Source organism: Squalius cephalus (genome assembly GCF_949319135.1).
Source record: "Squalius cephalus genome assembly, chromosome: 1".
Lineage (NCBI taxonomy): Eukaryota > Metazoa > Chordata > Actinopteri > Cypriniformes > Leuciscidae > Squalius > Squalius cephalus.
In genome coordinates, this window is record NC_137122.1 from 66406050 (window position 1) to 66427339 (window position 21290).

A 21290-nucleotide genomic window follows, 5' to 3' on the forward strand; every position below is an offset into this window, starting at 1 on the left:
AAGTGTTGCTTTTATATTATTTGTAACAGAAAAGGCAAACAATCAGGCTAAAATACTTTCTCATTTACTCGTCAACATTCAGCAAATGCACATCTTTCTCATTTAAACAAATCTCTGAATATCTAATAAACATTTAATATCACAAACCTTGCAGATTTAATGGAATCCAGCTGTGATATCTTGTAAGGTGTGCATTTGTAGCCTGATAAACGTGTGACTGCGAGTGACGGTCGAGTGAAGTGAGTGAATGCGAAGAGAAGATCAGCTTCACAGGAGACGCGATCGAAAAACTATAAATCCTTCATATTAAAATATGCTGTGCTATATCCAGTTGGCCACTGTGTCATATTCATATAGTTTTCACTGTGTGCTGTATGCAATATTAGCGTTACCTTGTCTTTATTTGCAAAAATATGATTACCAGTGCGCACAATATTACCAGATTACTGAGTGCCCTGTTACAGTGTTTGCTTCCTTTTTATTAACATTCATATATTTTTAAACAATTACTTTATTTGTGAAAAATACTGTAATAGGATTGCAGATTCAAGAAGTTGCCATCTAAGCATGTGTATTTTAAAGATTTGTTTTATAATTTATTTCTAATTTATTTAAAATTTATAAAATATTGATTAAAATAAATATAAAGTATATAATAATAATATCGGCTTTACATCGGCTATCGGCCATCCTGCTCTCTAAGATATCGGCATCGGCCATCAAAAAACAATATCGGTCGACCATCTATCTCACCTGTGTTCTGTTAATCAGTGTAATGTGTGTTTGCATTTAAGTTCCATTCTTTTCAGTCAGTCCTTGTCCGATCTCCGTCGTATTTAGTGTGTGTGAACCTTCTGCCCGTCTTCTATGTACCTGTATTATTTATATTGTGAGTAAATGTTTGCATTGGAACTTTAGATTCTCCTTCGTCTTCTTCTGCCTGCACCACACCGTGACAGTCCCTCTGTATCTCCTAGTAATTAGACATTTTAAATGCTTATTTTTATCAGTAATTCTGTAGTTTAATGTAATAATAATGTAATGTAATATGTAGATTGAGAGATTTACAAATAAACATTTATCAAAAGCCTGTTGTATAATATGTGATATACACATTTAAAGTTGTTTTTTCTACAAAAAAAGTTCAAAATGTTTTTTTTTCAATGTTTTTTTTAATTTATTTAGTAAATATTAAGTAAAATAAACTATAAATGTAATTTCAGTAATTGTTATGGATGCTTTTTTACTATCTTTAAATTAATGATATATCACCCATTGATCACCCTGCTCTCTAAGATATCGGCATCAGTCGTTGGTTAAACTTAATCTTGAAATAATACAAATACAATTTCTTAGGTTCTTAGGTTAGGTGTGGGCGATATGGCAAAAATATCATATCACGATTTTTTTCAGGAAAATCACGATTCACGATTTTATCACGATTCTTTTTATGTTGGTTTTACTATTTTGTGACTTAGCATTACAGCCAATCTAATGTCACTATTTTAAAAACAAAGCCTTAGGTAACAAAATATAAAAATATTTGTCATTATTTTCTTTGTTATTAAATATTAAGATCAAAGATACACATTACACATACACAACTTAATATACAAATTAAATAGGCTAAACAGTGCTTTATATTTTCAGCTACAGTAGGTGTATTTAACAGTAGCATTGAAGAAAGTAATTAAATGAACAAATATGAAAATAAAACAAAACGGACTTCACTGTATAAATTATACATTGATACTTATTAAAGCTATTAGTAAAGTTATCAGTCAAGGGCAGTGAGTGATTTTCTCTTTGCATTGTGTTGTTTTATTAACATTAACCCCTTGCTCATCACCCCCAATTTTGGCAAGTGCTGCATACATGACATACCCAAAATAAAAAGGTTGCTGCTCATAAGTCATTCTGAATAGACACATAACACACATATATTTAGAAAGCCAACCCTTGAGAGTTTATAGTTCAAGACTCAAAATTAACCAGACTGTTATTAATATTGAGATATATAAGCTCAAACATAAAAACAAAAACAACAAATATTAAGAATATATTTATTAAATGTATAAAAATATAATTTGAATTTAGGATAGCAACTTATAACCACAACTAAAGTGTAGCCACAACTGTGGTCATGCTACATTTCAAGTCTGAGGATGATATCTCGAAAAGTATGCATTTTATGATGCCTATTGTGTGACTATGTCAGGGGAGGATTTCAGAGAAGTTTTTTAGAAGGCTACACTGTAAAAAAAAAACTGTCAAATTTACGGTAAAATACCGGCAGCTGTGGTTGCCAGGAATATACCGTGAAAAAAATGTGGAATCCGTAAAAGACAATACGGTATACTGGTTTCGTAACCCTAAATTTTACAGTAGACAACGTATTTTTTTTACCAAAATCATGGTAGAAAAAAACAAATATATTTGTCAATTATACAGTGTTTTTATGTAAAAAATGCAACTTTCCATAGCTTTTTACGGATATTTGCAGTAAAAAAAAAGTTATAATATAATAATATATACAGTAATTTGTTGTTAATTTAACAGTAATAGGATAGACCCTATTATGGTAAATAACTGTAAAAATAACAGAAATATGTTAAACCTTATTAAAACCTTTGACAGTAAAAAACACAGTGAAATTGTATAACAAATTACAGCATTTTATTTTGACCAGATACATTTTACGGTAAATTCCTGGCAACCACAGCTGCCGGTATTTTACCGCTAAAAATACAGTACAATATGAGGAACATAAATAGTTTACCGTACATTTTACATTTGCAACCGCTAAATATAGAAAAATCTAAAGATGCTCATATATAACCAAGGTAGTGAATATTACTGATAAACAATGAGAAAATTTGACATACCATTTGAAAACAGACTAAACATATCATTTTCTCTATTCCTACCAAACAGCATATATCTTGAGAATACAGCATGTGTCCATATATATGGCTGGTAATCCATGGAGGAATGAATAAACATGAAACAAAAAATGACCTGCCCCTGACCGATCAACAGTAATGAGTCACTGGGTCCTGCCTTGGTGAAGGAAAGCACTCAGTGGAGTTTCTAATGCGCATGGTGTCGAAGATACAAGCTCTGCAGGAGTACTTCAATGTCCATCAGGAGTTCACTTTGGACTGGCAGGATCCCCTCTGCAGCAAAAAATGGACAAAGTTTCAAAAGTTTGATCAGTGCTTGAGCAAAATGCACAGAAATTAACAAAACGTGCTGTCAAAAACAGATCTAATGATAAATGATTTCTTAGGTGTAAAGTATGCAGTTCTTAAAGGATTAGTTCACTTTAAAAAAACTTTTGCTGATAATTTACTCACCCCCATGTCATCCAAGATGTCCATGTCTTTCTTTCTTCAGTCGAAAAGAAATTAAGGTTTTTGATGAAAACATTCCAGGATTTTTCCCTATATTATGGTCTCCAATGGGACCCAAACGGTTCAAGGTCCAAATGACAGTTTCAGTGCAGCTTCAAAGGGCTTTAAACGATACCAGACGATGAATAAGGGTCTTATCTAGCGAAACGATCGCTCATTTCAAAAATAAATAAAAAAGTTTAAGTTTTATAAGCACAAATGCTCGCCTTGCTCTGTTATGTGATGCGCGTTAGTGACGTCACGTAATACGCAATTACGTTGAAAAGGTCACGTTTGACGTGTTTACAAATGTGCGGAAGGAGGACCATATACACATATTCAAATGTATTTGTGTCAGTTTATCGTTTAAAATGCCCATTTCGTGTGCGTATCCTGTGTGTCTTCATCTTAAAAAGCTTAAAAGAAAATTTTCTTCAGGACAGAAATTTTTCAAGCGTGACGTTTTAAACGTAATTGCGTATTACGTGACGTCACTAAAGCGCATCACAGAACAGAGCAAGGCGAGCATTTGTGCTTATAAAACTTGTCTTTATTTTTGAAATGAGCGATCGTTTCGCTAGATAAGACCCTTATTCATCGTCTGGTATCGTTTAAAGCCCTTTGAAGCTGCACTGAAACTGTCATTTGGACCTTGAACCGTTTGGGTCCCATTGGAGACCATAATATAGGGAAAAATCCTGGAATGTTTTCATCAAAAACCTTAATTTCTTTTCGACTGAAGAAAGAAAGACATGGACATCTTGGATGACATGGGGGTGAGTAAATTATCAGCAAAAGTTTTTTTTAAAGTGAACTAAACCTTTAAATCTACTTATGTACATTGACAACGCAGCCCAACGCAGCCCTAATCACAATCATAATTTGTTGGAAAACATTGTATTTAAGTTTCCTATGGATTTATCATAGAACTTGAAGTTAAAGGAGAAGTTCACTTTTAAAATGAAATTTCTGTCATCATATACTCACCCTCATGTTGTTTCAAAGCTGTATGAATTTCTTTCTTCTGCTGAACAGAAAGGAAGATATTTAGAAAAATGTCAGTAACCAGACAGTTTTTGGGTCCCAATGACTACCATAGTAGGAAAAAAATATACTATGGTAGTCATTGGGACCCAAAAACTGTCTGGTTACTGATATTCCTCTAAATATCTTCCTTTCTGTTCAGCAGAAGAAAGAAATTCATACAGCTTTGAAACAACATGAGGGTGAGTATATGATGACAGAATTTTCATTTTAAAAGTGAACTTCTCCTTTAATGACTGAATGCATGGTGATGAGACCTATCATTCAATCTACATTTTATAGCGTCAGTTTCCTTCATCGTATGAAACTGCTCACCTGGACATGAACCTGAGCTCGGCTGATTAAAGGGATAGTTCACCCAAAAATGAAAATTCTGTCAGTAATCACTCACCCTCATGTTGTTCCAACGCCGTAAGACCTTCGTTCATCTTCGGAACACAAATTAAGATATTTTTGATTAAATCTGAGAGTTGTCTCACTCCTCCATAGGCTTCTAGGTGACGGAAACTTGCTGGCCCAGAAAATGTATTAAAGACATCGTTAATATAGTCCAAGTGACTCCAGTGGCTCAATCTTAAGTTTATAAAGCGACGAGAATACTTTTTGTGCGCAAAAACAAACAAAAATAACGACTTTATTCCACTTTTCATTTCCTTCTCTCTGAGCCTCGGGTCTTTTCACGTAGTGTTTTAGCGCAGTGCGTCTGTGTTGTACGTCACCACGTATCACACATGACCAGCGTCGGCCAATAGTGAGCCTACGTGGTGACGTGCAACACAGACGCGCTACGCTTAAACACTTCGTGCAAAGACCCGAGGCCCAGAGAGAAGGAAATGAAAAGTGGAATAAAGTTGTTATTTTTGTTTGTTTTTGCGCACAAAAAGTATTCTCGTTGCTTTATAAACTTAAGATTGAGCCACTGGAGTCACTTATTATACTATATTAACGATGTCTTTAATAAATTTTCTGGGCCAGCAAGTTTCCGTCACCTAGAAGCCTATGGAGGAGTGAGATAACTCTCAGATTTAATCAAAAATATCTTAATTTGTGTTCCGAAGAAGAACGAAGGTCTTACGGGGTTGGAACAACATGAGGGTGAGTAATTACTGATAGAATTTTCATTTTTGGGTGAACTATCCCTTTAAGATTAGTGTCTCCTGTCCATCTTTCTTTTGCAAAACTTGAATAATACCACTGCTTACCTCTTATTGAATCGTTGGGTGCAGACTTAATTGAAGAGCCTCGTATAAACAGGGTGTGATGTTTAGGGAAACCAAAGAATACAGGTGCCATCATTTCTGCCAGAAGACTCACAGGGGGGCAACGAAGCTTTCATTGTGGACTGGCTAGATCCCTTCTGCATTCAGAAAGAAAACAAAAAGGGCATACACCATAAATAATAATAACTGACAAAAATAATGTGACAAGAAATTAAAGTAACAAGAAAATAAGTGCAAAACAAGTTTCCCTGTGTTGCAGTGTAGCTGAATGTTTTTCAACATTTTGATTTACGGTAAAACACATTTCCAGCCAAGGTTTGATTCAATCTTTAGCATGCTTTTCCTGCCATTGTCTTGAAACTGTTTCACCTGTCACACTCATTTGATGCTGTTTACAAAAACAAAACAGCAATATTGTAAAGGGACAAAGGAAAATGAATTTAATGAAGAAAAAAAGAAAAAAAAAGATTATGACCTGAAATCTCACCATTTCCTGAGAATCACAGGTCCTTTTGAGTATCCTTATGGTTTCTGCTCAAATTCAGTGTCTGAAAAGGGCAGGAACAAAACAAACCTTTTTAATCATAATAAAGACAAAACAAGATTTAGAAACAACAGAGAAATGTGTAAAATATCTTCTAGAATCTGTTTACTTTACTAATCTTGAAAGAGACTCTCGGTCTTAGCTGTGTCACCACCCTTAAACCTTAAACACATGCATCAGAAAACTACTGCAACAAAATCTCAGATGTCCTTCACTGACATTTTTATTGTCTTGAACATATTTTGACCTCCACACACTTGCTGCTAGTCAAATATATTGCTTTTTAAACAAATAAAGGCAAAACAAGCATCTAAAGCTTCTCCTGGCATTATGAAAAAAGAAAGCCAAAACTGCTTAAAGGACAAGTTCGGTATTTTACACATAAAGCCCTGTTTACAGATCGTTTCTGATGAAATAGAACGGTTAAGATTAAACTTTTGACAGATGCTGCTGTCGCGAGAATTTTAGGTTTATTTCGCTTCCCACCCCCCCTCAAGAATGGTAGTCTATGTGCACTGGAACAATCCTTCCTAAAACGCATTAAACTTTCATTTAAAAAGAGATGAAACTCACCGAGTGGTCAGGGGTGTTCACTGATATGCTCATACAAAAATCGCTGCAAAAGATGCTTTCCAACAGGTGTTTTACCATTCGTTGTAAAACTGTGGAGCTATTTTTCCAAACGTCTCACACCCGTAGATTCTTCCGTTGAGAGCTTGAATAATAGACACTCCAGCCCAGTTGGTGGCGATAATGCACATTTGCCAATTGCAAGAAAACCACTGGCATTTCACTGAATACACAGAAGAAGCAGAAGAAGAAGCGGCGGAGTAATACCGTACCTCACACAGCACATTCAATGCAAGTCAATGGAGTTGGACAAAAACTATGATAAAACCTGTTGGAAAGCATCTTTTGCAGCGATTTTTGTGTGAGCATATCAGTGAACACCCCTGACCACTCGGTGAGTTTCATCTCTTTTTAAATGAAAGTTTAATGCGTTTTAGGAAGGATTGTTCCAGTGCACATAGACTACCATTCTTGAGGGGGGAGGGGAAAGCGAAATAAACCTAAAATTCTCGGGACAGCAGCATCTGTCAAAAGTTTAATCTTAACCGTTCTATTTCATCAGAAACGATCTGTAAACAGGGCTTTATGTGTAAAATACCGAACTTGTCCTTTAAGCTCTGCACTTAAAGTCAACTAACAAATGTATATTAACCATTTTCAGGAAAACATGAATTACATTAATTTCCTGAATTCTTTTAGCAAAAACAGAAAAATGACTGCCTCAATGAATAAATGACAAGAAATTCAATAGCATCATTTTTAATTGGAACAGGTGATGATTGACATGCAGACTCTCTATATAAATCACCAATGCTGCTGTCTGAAAACTCTCTGTGTTTACGTGACATGTGGGCAGTAAAAGATAATTTAACTCTAAAGGTATTTGTGCATCCTCTTACTGGACAAGTGACCACGTGTCCTTCCACAATATGGCTCTTCAGATGAGCTATTAACTCTTTAGAGTTTATAAAACTGACGTTCACACATCGCCATTGCACACGTAAACGCAGAAACCACCGCAACACCAGTGACATGGGTAGGGGCAGAGTGTCTTCGGAAAAAATTAGCCTTAAACGCGCCATACCTGGTGTATGTCTGCTTCAATACACCGAAAGAAACAACGTGGCTAATTCCGATGCAGTTTACAATGAAGCACGTAGCAGCTAGCCCCTTGATGACTGAACTACGTTACCACAGAAATTACAGGTTAACATAATCTCCATGTACTTGGGTAATTCCTCCCTAGCAAATTAAGCACGCCAAACACAGAAGCTAATCAAGAGCAATGCTTCCCTCGCCACAGTAATGCTAACTAAATTCACAACCTCACTCATAAAAAACGAACTCCTAAAATGATCTATAAAAGCTGGGCTGGTGGGTTTTTATAACAGAGATAACTTGAAGTTGCATGTACTCACCTCACCTCGAATTAATTGTAAGCTGCCAGGATGTCTACAAATTCCGAAGATGCTGTGGTCCAAGCAGCTAAAAATGGCGCTAATACGAGTTCAAAACTGCGTCCGTTAGCGAAGCCAACAACAAGTCTCCTGCAAGAAAAAAAAAGCGCGCGGCACACAGCTCAGCAGCGTCATTTTCAGCTGACGTCATCCCGCAATGTGTCGCTCTTTCAGAAGTCACGTCTGCAGACCGCTGCAGCCACGTCTTGCCTTGCTTCCCCTTTTTTTGGTGAAATTGTTCGCTCATACTACACAATGTTGCTACCAGAAAACATTTTTTCTCTGCAATTCGAACGTTTTTAATTTAAGGCGGACCCACTTAAGGTGGTCTGATAATATGGCGTGAAACAACATAAAGTTGTTTTAAAATAATAATTAAAAAAGATTATTGAAATCAATTTTATTCACAACCATGAACTTTATTTTAAACATCTTTTGCTGTTGATTTTTTTTATCAGAAGGTTAACAATGATATACTGCAGGCCCAACTTTTATATCAGTATCTGAATTTTAAAATAAAAAATACTATCAATTTTATTGTCTTTTACTGCTGATATTTGCTTTTTTTAATGGTATTTACTGGTTGTATTATTACGGTGGACCCTATTTTTTAACATCTTGCTTCTGTAAAAATGAATGTTTTTGTTTGCTTAAACATCTACAGATTTATACTGTGAATTCCAATGTGCACAACCCCAAAAGATGTAGTTTTACTCAAATAATACCGTAAAATCTAAGGTTTTCAGACATTTTCAACATTACAATATTTAATTGTAAAATGTATGCATATTTATTTGTTTTCACAGAAAATATTTATAATTTCAACATTTTATTACAGTAAAAAACAAAGTTTTATCCAGTCTCACAATTAACGGTTATTCAATCTATTTAATACAGTAAAAGGACGTTTTTGGTTTTACGCTCCATTACCGTTGGAATTTGACGGTGTTTTGCTGTATATTTTACTGACTTTTTTTACAGTGTACAAGTTTCTCATCAAATAGAGTTTATTGCCCTATAAACACCAATTTACATTCTCTACATTACATTCAGACTAATGTCTGGCGAGTATAACTGCCCCATTCCTGTTCTATTCATTTAAATCGACTAACCTTTCACACCTTCATTATTCTTTTATCCTTATTCTTTTGTTTGAATTCAGCCATTACAGCCTTTCTTCTGGCATAATGCTTTGCCATCGACATGTAAATCCCACTACACATGAATAATCCACTTATTATCTTAAGTCTTGTTACAAAACAACCAAAAAAAAACTATTATTGAAACTTTAAAGGCGAATTATTTTTAAAAAATGATTGTATGGAATATTAGAAAGCTCCTGCAGCAGGTGCATTAGCACAGGTGCATTAGCACAACAGGTAGCCTCAAGCTACATGACACAATTTAATTTATTAATATTACACTTTTACCAAGAGCTCACTTTAAAACACCATCGAGTATTTATATCATATTCCGGTCGCGGTTAAAAATGTTTTCAATTAAAAAAACGATTTTGAAATATGTTATATTTAGCATTTTATGTGAAGCTATGGGCTATGCTTACCTATAACTTTATTCTTTATTCATATAAAAACACCCCAAATCGCACGAAAATCAAACACAAAACACACATACTTAAATCATGCGTTTATTAGCTTCTAGTTTCAGGTGAAGAGATGTCACTTTCGCTTTGTTATCACGGATGTCCAGAATGAGGAAGTGTGGACATGACGCTTCATACAGAAGAGGTCACGATGAACCACGTGAGATGATTGACATGCTGTACAGCTAATCAAAATCATTCGAGGTCAGATCTGACGCGATTCAGGAAGAAGAGACACACATCTCGCTGTGTTCGCTGTTTGAGCTGTTCAGATCGCATAAATCAGTGTAAAATTAATAGAAAAGTTTTTCTGTATGGCAAAATAATTTACTAACATGTGATAATTAATATTTATTTCTCCAAATATGCGCAATATTGGACTAATAGCCCTGTCGTATGCTGTATATTATATGTATCTGAGCACAAATAAACCGGAGAAGACGAGAAAGAATGTCGAGTGAGTGATTATTTCTATTAAAAATAACGATCGTTACAGATTAATTATTTTGCACTCCTGGCATAAATTAAGAAAATAATGTCACTGCAAACCAGTTTAATCATAAACAGTGGTCAAATATCGAAGATGGAGCCTTAAACCTTTCTTTTAATGCTGAGATTGTCCAGATCAAGTCTCTTACTTGATGTTTTAAAGAGTAATGAATTTTGAACAACAAAGATTCAGGATCACCGGTGATCCCTGACGGGCAAGGGGTTAAAGGGATAGTTCTCCTAAAAATTCAAATTATCATAATTTACTCTCTCAAGTTGTTTTAAACTCGAATAAGTTTCTTTCTTCTGTTGAAAATAAAAGTTATTTGGAAGAATGTGGGTAACCAAACAGTTGATGTACCCCAGTGACTTCCATAGTATATTTTTCTCCTATGGAAGTCAATGGGGACCAGCTACTGTTTGGATAGCCACATTATTCAAAATATTAATATTAGAAAAATATTAGAAGGAAATTAATACAGGTTTGGAAAAACATTAGAGTGCGTAAATGATGAGATCATTTTTATTTTTGGGTGAACTATCCCTTTAAGGACAAGTGGCAGCGTGTTTACTATTACTACTGTCTCTTTAAGAGTTGTGCGCGACGCGTCTAATATACACGCATTTGACAAGCAGATTTTCTCTCAATTTTCTCAAGTTTGCTTTCACTTTAGACATAACTGACTTTGTTTATGTAAACCTTGTGTGTATTTAACAGTATAAGCACAATAAGACTCGAAAGATAACTTAGTCCAGTATCCAGGCGCTGGTAGACAGGCTTTTAGTGCATGTGAGCTTCACATGTACGTGCTGAGAAACGCACACGTTAGAACAGCGCATCAGCTAATTAAATGTTTAACCGACAAGGCATTAAAACACATGCAAATTGTGAACTTTTGTGAACTGCAGTGTCCCGTTCCGCTGCTTTAACATTTTATGTGAATATACGTGAATTTTTCAAACATGCTTAATTTTATCTAGGAAATTTGTCACTGAATAAAAAATGCTAATGTACTGGAAATAGTATTTTTTGTAGATGAATGCTGTTTGAATGCATTGTATGCTGTTTATGTAAAAATAAATAATGAAAAATGTATTTAATATTTGTTTATAGAAAATGTACTGTATGTGTGCCATCTAATTCTGTGTTGTGATTTATTGTAGGTTAAATGATTGTAACTTAACAGAAAAAAGCTGTTCAGCTCTGGCTGCAGTTCTTGGATCAGATACCAATCTGAAAGAGCTGAACATGAACAATAATAATCTGCAGGATTCAGGAGTGAAGCTGTTCTGCACTGGACTGAAGAATATAAAGTGTAAATTGGAGATACTGAGGTAAGTTGAGCCACAGGAGTCACATGACTAAAGTTAGGTGCAATGACTGATGAGTTTAAAAGTTATAAATAAAAGTTGCATTTCTTTGTTTAATATAAGTAAGTTTGTCTTTGTTCTATTGTAGTTGTGTTTTTCATTCAAAATAATAATGAGCCACAAACTAAGCAATCCAAAGATCTTTTATTTATTTGTTACAACGTGGGTATAGCATATCATCCTTCTTATCAATTTTGTTAATAAAAGTCCAATGTTTAATATAAGTGAATTTATCATTGTACTATTTTATTATTGATGTATTTTCATTAATACTAATGAACCACAAACTAAGCATTTGTTTTAAATTTAGGGGAAAACACTAAGACCTTCATTTATCAGTGTTACAATGGGGGTATACTATGCCATCTGTCCTATTTGTTTTGTTGATAAAATTTTTATTGTTCAAAATAACAAACAATAACAAAATGGTTGTCATTGTGCCATTTTACTGTTGTTGTGTTTTTTTTCAGTGAGTAATACTGAAGTGACATTAAGCGTTCATTTTGTGCTGCATTCATTTGGTGCTGCACTGTAATGCAAATAATTGCAGGGGATTATAATATTTAATTGATAATGTATTTTCCATATATGTATATTCTACTTCTTATAAGTTAAGACTTAAATTGTGCTATTTTTGTTTATAGTAATTTATAATTTAGTGATTTAATCGTTGTTTGCATACCTAGTGTTGAGACAGAATTCAGATGATTCTGTTAGAGCAGAAAGGAGGGTGAGATCTAGTAGAAATCACTTATCTTAAGATTGTATATAACAGGATTAATGTATTTTAGTGCTTTTGAGGAAGCTGTGTATCTTTGATTCTGCTTTCAGCTTTGCAGCTAGTCTCGACTAAACACTTCCTGTAGTGTTTTACACCACTATTAAGGTATTTTGGTCCGTTTGTCTCACTCAGTGGCTTAAAAAGTGGGTATGCGCTATATGCGGCGCATAGGGGCGCAGCACCATGCAATGGTAAAATAAATAAATAATTACAATTCTTTTTTTGGTATTTTCTATATGTAGCTGCTGTTGTGCATTTCTAAATCATTTCTGCATTTCCTCAATGTTATATAACATTTTAGAGGACTAACAGGCTAGAGTAGGCGCCCTCATAAAATTCCATCATAGAATTTTGACATTGAAGATATCGCGAGCGTAATATTGCGAGGGGCGCCATGAGCACTGAGCGAGCAGGTACGAGTAGTGAATTGTCGTTGAAAAAGATGGATAAAGCAAAAAAACTGTCGGGGCTAAAGATAGAAAAAGAAAGAGGGAAAGTGAGATGGCATGTCAAGGGATACCAAAAGCAGCCAAATAAGTGGATGGTGAAAGGCAACAGGTAGGATTTAAAGTAGGGCTGAACGATATTCTGTTTTAACATCAACATTGCGATGTGCGCATGAGCGATAGTCACATCACTGGAACATGCGATGTGAAGGGCTCTCTCTCTCTCTCTCTCTCTCTCTCTCTCTCTCCCTCTCTCTCTCCCTCTCTCTCTCTCTCTCTCTCTCTCTCTCTCTCTCTCTCTCTGAGCGGATGCTGTGAGTGAGTGGGCGGAGTCAGCGTGTGTGCCTGAGAGTGTTGCGGTGCGAGTGAGTCTATTCTTTCTTTCTTTCTTTTTACACTGTCCCTGTTTTGGGGTTTTTGGTTTAAAAATTGTTTGAAAAGAATACAAAGAAAGTTAAAGGAGTGGGGGTTTGAGGAACGCTGTTAACCAGCGCTTTGCTGGTTAGCAATGGCGGGTCCAAGCCAAACAAAGTTTGAGCAACTTTCACGCAGGCACGGGATAAAACTCGCGCCTGTGATGAACTGCTCTGTGGAGGATTGTAGTTTGGCTGTGGGTAACGCTGTTGGTTTTAATAGCATAATATCTGCTTCTCGAATGAACAGTGCTGTGGTTATCTTTCTTGATACCATTGAGAATGTAAACAGTGTAGTGCAGACCGGAGTAGTAATCCAGGACACTTTTACTCCAGTAATACCGCTGGTTCAGCCGGCAAGAAAGATAACATTATCGAATGTACCACCTTTCATTAAAGATGAGCTCTTGATTAATGAATTGTCTAGACATGGAAAAGTTTTCTCACAAATGAAAAGGATCCCATTAGGGTGTAAATCGCCTTTGCTTAAGCATGTTGTGTGGTTTAGACGGCAACTACATATGATCTTAAAGAGTGATTTGGATGAACTGAATGTGTCATTTAAATTCAAAATTGACGGATTTGATTACGTTGTGTTTGTATCATCTGATACAATGAAGTGTTTTGGTTGTGGGCGAACAGGGCACGTTAGGCGTGCGTGTCCTGAGAGAGCAGATGATGTAGACCCAGAGCCAGAGCCGGGGCCGAGCGGAGAAACCGCGCGCGATAACAGTAGCGCGATGGTGACGGAGGATTCTGTTAGTGAAGAAGATGATGATGGCAGTAATGCCGCGGGGCGAAATACAGAAAGTGGGGAGAAGGAAACTGATACATTGTCTATTGTTGTTGCGGGGGGAAATACAGAAAATGTTGAGAAAAAACTGGTTACAGTGTCTACTGATGTTGTTAATGTGGCTGAGTGTATTGTGGAGGAGGAAGAGATGGTGACAGATATTGCTTGTGATGAAACACTTTTCAAAGTACCCAATACTAAGAGAAAGAGAAATAGGAAGAGTACGGAAATGGCAAAAATGAGCAGACAAACAAAAACAGAGTCTGATAAACTTGATACTGAAGGCAGGATGATTGATGATTCTGATGGTGAAGTAGTGGACAGTAGGACAGGACGAAGTCGACGCAGTGATTACAACTTTGACAAAATAAAATCATTCCTGCAAAGAACGAAAAATGTGAAAAATGTCCAGTTTGAGGATTTTTTTGCTGACCGCAGAATGTTTATTAACTCAGTGACAATGCTAATGAGAAGTGAAGGAGGGGAACAGTTTACAGTTCAAGAAATATATAGATTAAAGAAACTTGTTTCCAAACTGAAATTAGAAGTACAAACTGAAGATGGCTTCGAAACCACATAATCGCTGTTTTCCCATGTTTTTGTTTGGTTTATGTCCCCTCATACTATTTATTTTAATGAGTGTGATGAGGGTGAGCTCTCTTAATTTGAATGGAGCCCGAGATATGCATAAAAGAGCAATGCTGTTTGAGCTTATTAGACAAAAGAATATTGATGTAACATTTGTCCAAGAAACACACAGTGACTGTATTAATGAAATTGACTGGAAAAAAGAGTGGGAGGGTGAAGTGTTTCTTACTCACATGAGTTCTGCTAGAGGAGGGGTGGCTGTCCTTTTTGCTAAGAATTTCTCACCTATCTCATGTGAGGTTAAACATGTGATACCTGGCAGACTAATATTTTTAAGGGCTCAGTTTGAAAAATTCAAGGCTGTTTTTATTAATGTTTATGCACCAACAAATGGTAATGAAAGAGTACTCTTTCTTAAAAATGTAAGTACAATTCTACAGAATTGTAGTTCTGATGATTTTCTGTTTTTGGGCGGGGACTTTAATTGTACAGGGAATTATAGTCTAGATCGAAATCATATGGAACCTCATGCTGCTTCAAGTCGTGCTTTAAATGAACTGATTGAGACTCATAGTTTATGTGATCTATGGAGGGATCTAAATAATAACGTAAGACAATACACGTGGTTGCATAATAGAGAGAATTTCATTTCTTTAGCCAGATTGGATAGGTTTTATTGTTTTAAGCATCAGTTTAATGTTGTGAAAAGTTGTTTTATTACACCAACTGGTTTTTCTGATCATTGTCTAGTCACATGTAATGTGTTTATAACAAATGTGAAGCCAAAGAGTGCATATTGGCATTTTAACACTTCCCTGTTAAGTGATGTGAATTTTAGGGCTGTTTTTGTTTGTTTTTGGAATGATTTTAAATTAAGAAAACCATGCTTTGAAAATTTACGTCAGTGGTGGGACTGTGGAAAGGTTGAAGTGAAAGTACTTTGTCAACAGTATACTTTCAGTGTCTCTCGGGACATCACTAGATCAATGAAAAAACTTGAATCTGAAATAATGGAGGCACAAGGGTTAGCAGAGAATACTGGGGAGGGAAGACATATCGAGACACTTAAAACTAAGACATCTCTTCTGTCAGATTTGCTCGGCATTAAAGCAAAGGGGGCTTTGGTCCGATCTCGTTTTCAAAACTTAACGCAAATGGATGCCCCATCTAAGTTTTTCTTTAGTCTTGAAAAAAAGAACGGTCAGAGTCGCTATATTCACTCCTTACGCTCTGAAAACGGGCAGGAATTGACAAAGACATCTGAAATTAGAAAACGAGCTGTACAGTTCTATGAAAAATTGTATAGTAGTGAATATAGAAAGGACGAGGAGGTGTCTGCTTGCTTCTATGAAGGTCTGCCAAATGTCTTGGAGGACTCAAAGGCAGAGCTGGAGAGGCCTTTTTCGGAAGAGGAGCTTCTGAACGCTCTCAAGGGCATGGAGAGTGGAAAAGCTCCTGGGATGGATGGACTCCCAGCTGAGTTTTATAAAGAGTTTTGGGCTGTGCTGGGCGAGGACCTGCTGGCTGTCCTGAATGAAAGCTGAATGAGAGCAGTGATCACTCTGCTACCCAAAAAGGGTGATTTGCAGGAGATTAAGAACTGGAGACCTGTGAGTTTGCTTTGTTCTGATCTCAAAGTCCTTTCTAAGACTCTGGCTAATAGACTGAGAAAAGTGATGGGGCAGGTCATTCATTTTGATCAGACGTATTGTGTGCCGGGTAGGTCAATCACAGATAATGTCTGTCTCATACGGGATATTTTAAGTGTTTCGAGTCTTTTAGGGGTAAATTTGGGGTTTATCTCTATTGACCAAGAGAAGGCATTCGATAGAGTTGAGCATCAGTATCTATGGGACACCCTAGAAGCTTTTGGTTTTAGTTCTGTTTTTGTTGATATGATTAAAGTGTTGTACCAGGACACTGAGAGTTTACTGAAGGTCAATGGTGGTTTGAGTGCCCCGTTTAAAGCTAGTAGAGGTATCAGACAAGGTTGTGCTCTGTCTGGGATGCTTTACTCCTTAGCTATTGAACCAATGCTGAATAAATTAAGAGATAGGATTAAAGGTTTAACATTGAATCATGATATACAACATCAAATTTCAGCTTATGCCGATGATGTTATGGTTTTGGTAAATGGGCAGCAAGACATTAATCAGCTGGTTTCTGTTGTTAATGATTTTGGAATCATTTCAGCTGCAAAAATTAATTGGGAGAAGAGTGAAGCACTGGCTGTTGGGAAATGGGAGGAAGGGATGCCAAAATTACCTGGTGGGATGAGTTGGAAGAAAGAAGGGTTAAAATATTTAGGAGTACATCTTGGGGATTTAAACACCCAACAGAAGAACTGGGAAGGGGTGATTGAAAAAATAGAAGGAAAATTGAAAAAATGGAAATGGATTCACTCACAATTGTCATTTAGAGGGAGAGTTTTAATAATCAACAATTTGGTTGCCTCTACATTGTGGCATAGGTTATCTTGTGTGGATCCACCTGTTGGACTACTGTCCCGATTACAGGTAATCCTAGTGAATTTTTTTTGGGATTGTTTACACTGGGTTCCCCAAAGTGTGCTCTTTCTTCCGAAAGAAGAGGGAGGACAAGGCTTGGTGCACTTACCAAGCAGACATGCTACTTTTCGTCTGCAGTTTATTCAGAAATTTCTGACTGGCCCTGTTGAGCTTGTTTGGAGGAAGATGGCAAAAACGATTTTGCACACAGTAGACGGGCTTGGACTGGATGCTGCGCTGTTTCTAATGGATGCTAAGCAACTACGTTTTGCTGGAGTGCCTCGATTTTAATGTGAACTTTTCAAAGTGTGGGGACTTTTAAATGTTTGCAGACTGGAGGAGACCAATTCTTTGTTCTGGTTACTTGAAGAACCTCTAGTCAGAGGAGCTCGCATGGATATTACGGGTGAGAATGTTCTGGGACTTACGCAGATACTGTGTGCTTCTAAAACTGTGGCATTGAGGCACATAGTTAACGTGGCTGGACCTGAGATGAGTGATATAAATGCAGTAGCTACTCTGTTGGGTCAGAGGTCAATGCGCCACACGCTAACCATAATGGATATGTGGAAAACAAGACTGACAAAGGAGGAATTGACTTTAATAAAGGATTTTAAGAATGGAAGAGTAACTCTGGACATTAGAGACCCTTTTCTAAAACTTGGGATTACACCAGACTTAAAAGAAATGTCAGGTCCTTTGTTGGATCTCAATGGACTGCAAGATTTAGATCTGAAAGAAGTCGGAGGGAAAGTGATGTATAAATGCTTTGTAAAAGTTTTTAATAAAGGAACATTAAATGGGAGGGTTGATACAGTGTGGAGGGATAAGCTTGGGTTGAAAGAGGACATGAAACCTGTGTGGAGGGTGCTGTACAAACCACCATTGACCAAACGATCTGGTGACTTACAATGGCGAATATTGCATGGGGCTGTGGCTGTCAACGCTTTTGTTTCAGTCATTAATCCAGATACTGATGATAAGTGTGTGTTTTGTGGATCTAGAGAAACTATTTTTCACTGTTTTTTGGAGTGTAAAAGACTTCAAACGCTTTTTAATTTGTTGGATTTGTTATGTGGTAAATGTGGGGAAAGATTTACACCAGATGTTTTTATTGTAGGGGCAGGATACAATCAAAAGCAAAAGATTAAATGGCAGCTGCTTAATTTTCTGTTTGGACAGGCAAAGCTCGCAATTTATAAAACAAGGAAGAACAGAATAGAAAATAGTGGTGGTCATGAGATTACAGCCTTATTTAAAGCTTTTATTAAGTCAAGAATTGTTGTGGAGTTTAAGTATTACAAAGCAATGAATGATATAGAAACTTTCAAATTACAGTGGTGTTATAATTCTGTTTTTTGTACGGTTGTGGAGGAGGAGTTATTTTTTGAATTTGTGTGGATTTGAAATTGTTGTAATTTATTCTTTTGTATTATGATTGAATAAAGTTTGTTATTAAAAATCAAAAAAAAAAAATCTCTCTCCCTCTCTCTCTCTCTCTCTCTCTCCCTCTCTCCCTCTCTCTCTCTTTCTATGTTTTCGGTGCTGATGCAGTGTTCATGCACTGACGCGTTCATGTAAACGGCTCCTAAAAGCTGTCACAAAGAACCAGCAAAAGTAATTATTATGAGTATGTAAAATATTGCAATGAGACATTTTAATTGTCTATTAATAAACAAGTGTTTTCTGTGACGGCTGCAAAGATGAAGTTGACGATATTGACTCGCGATCTTCGCAGTAGTGAACGCCCCGGAGAGAAATGCACATTTCATATGGATTACATAGTTTTATGTTGAGTTTCGGTTCATGGATGATAGCTTAAGCTCCAGTTCAGGCGCTGGCGCCTCCGTGTCGTGATTATCTATTGTCTGCTATATTTACTTTTTATTTATTAAATCTAGAAAATTGGATAATGAAACACTGATTAAAATTAAGATACAATTAATACAAAACGAAATTCGCTTTAAAGAAAGGCTTTGTGCTTTCTGTTTGAGGTCTCTGTGAAAGTTTTAAAGCAGTCTTATAGCCTGGATTGATGGCTCGCAATATCGCAGTATATATATAGTTGGGAAAAAAATATTGCAATGTAATTTTTTCCCAATATCGTGCAGCTCTAATTTAAAGTGTGATGTCTGTGCTTGGAGGCTTTCAAATGTTCATGTTAACAGACATTAGCGCTCTAAAGTTTGGCTGAAAAAGCCAAGTAAAACTTTAAATAACCATTGAATCAAATTAACATTTTATTCTTATCTGTGAAATAAGCATGTAACCCGTTTCAACTCCACCACTCAAAGAATTGTTAAATTGTTCGCCAAATTTGTTGCTTCATACCCCTCTGACACTGGGTAGTTGCGCCCCTGGTCTCACTCATCCTTGCAAAGCTGCTTCAGCTCAGTGACATTTGTAGGCTTTCCAACATGAGCTGTGTTTCAAGTCCTTCCACAGCATTTTAATGGAATTGAAGTCTGGACTTTATTGGGCCATTCCCAAACTTTAATTTTCAAATTTTCTGACCATTTTCAGATCATAGACTTTTAGAGTTGTACAGTTTTAGTTAATTGCAATCTTGAAAGGGATGTTGATGTCTAACATATTAAAGTTCACTGAGCCTTTTGTTTCCCTCCATATTCAATTGTCAGTGTTTGCAACTGACTTTCAATACATTTGTATGAAGAATAAAATTAAATTCAGTTTAAGGATTTATATTGTTCAGGTTTAACTGATTAATCAGCTGAATGTTTTCCTCTCTGTTCTAGACTCTCTAACTGCAGTGTGACAGAAGAAGGTTATAAAGCTCTGGCTTCAGCTCTGAGATCAAACCCTTCACACCTGATAGAGCTGGATCTCACAGGAAATGATCCTGGACAATCAGGAGTGAAGGAGCTCAATGATTTACTGCAGGATCCAGACTGTCAACTGAAGACACTGAGGTGAGACGGCATCAAATAATTAACTAAATTAGCTATATGCAGGCTAAATATTCATAACTAATATATTATTTTAGTTATATAATAAGCTGTACAATTTGTTGCATCAAAATGATCAAGATCAGATCAGATGCTGCAGGTTCTGTCATGATGATGATAACCGTCAACACAGTTTAGTTGTGATACGAGCTACAGGTCAAATAGATATTATGGGTTAGTATATGTGTGCTGACATTCAGGAGTATACCTTGATAATTAACAATAATAGTTTTCCATCAAGCCCAGATTCACTGCATCTCTCTGCACCAGGTCTATGAGTCTCCAGATGTTCTCAAACATGCAGTTTCACAAGCCAGTTTTCTCTGTGCTGACGTTTCTCACTCCTCCTGCTTTAAAGACAGAAAGATCTTAATTTCACACTCTGTATTCATACTGAAAATCATGATCTAGTGAGCCTTTGCCCTTCTGCTCTGTGAGAACTTTCTGTTCTTATGCTTATGTTTGCTTTAGGACTGAGTGTTGCTCTAGTTTCTTTTAAATCTATATTTATTTGTGTATTTAAATGTTTAAAGAAAAATTTGACATCTAAATAACTAACTTAAGCTTGTCTTTAAAACAATAATTACGTTTTTTATCGTATCAATCATTTTTTGTAATGCAGTGGACATTTAGTTGATACCTGAATTGCCTCTTCTGCAGGTTTGTGAGTCCTGCTGCAGAGGAAGCCTGTCAGTATGTGAATAGAGTTGTGGGTATAAACCCGTTACTCCAGAGAGAGCTGAATCTGAGTGAACATGAACTAGGAGACACACGAGTGAATCAGATCGCTGCTCTACTGCAGGATAAACACTGTCAACTCAACACACTGACGTGAGTATTGCTCATTTATTTATTATATTACTTTTAAGCATTTTTTCCCTCACACAGAGCCAGAACAATTTAAAGTTATAAAATTAAACAGTCAATTAAACTATTAAGCTGCAACCCCCCTTTTGAAAAATCCCCAGAATGTCACATGATTATGGCACGTTTTCATGTGTTCCCTATGTAGCGTTTATACGCCCACGTATAAATATAATTAATTATTATTCATAACGAATTATGATCAATAATTAATAATTTAATTATTTTCAAAATTTACTGTA

The 21290-nt window shown here is 36.2% G+C and overlaps 1 protein-coding gene and 1 long non-coding RNA gene across 3 annotated transcripts in view; one reads left to right on the forward strand and one right to left on the reverse strand.

Annotated features, from left to right (window-relative positions):
* The window catches only part of LOC307159631 (uncharacterized protein), a 732752-nt gene that overhangs the window by 275133 nt on the left and 436329 nt on the right, over positions 1-21290 (forward strand). The gene's annotated exons all lie outside the window — the stretch shown is intronic.
* On the reverse strand, positions 5645-8373 carry LOC307159750. 2 transcript variants are annotated; one of them, XR_013821443.1, is made up of 3 exons: positions 8194-8373; positions 6144-6204; positions 5645-5793 (listed from the first exon to the last, which is right to left on the reverse strand). It is a non-coding gene; the product is annotated as an uncharacterized lncRNA (long non-coding RNA). The 2 variants fall into 2 exon arrangements; XR_013821444.1 differs by lacking the exon at positions 5645-5793 and adding an exon at positions 6000-6044.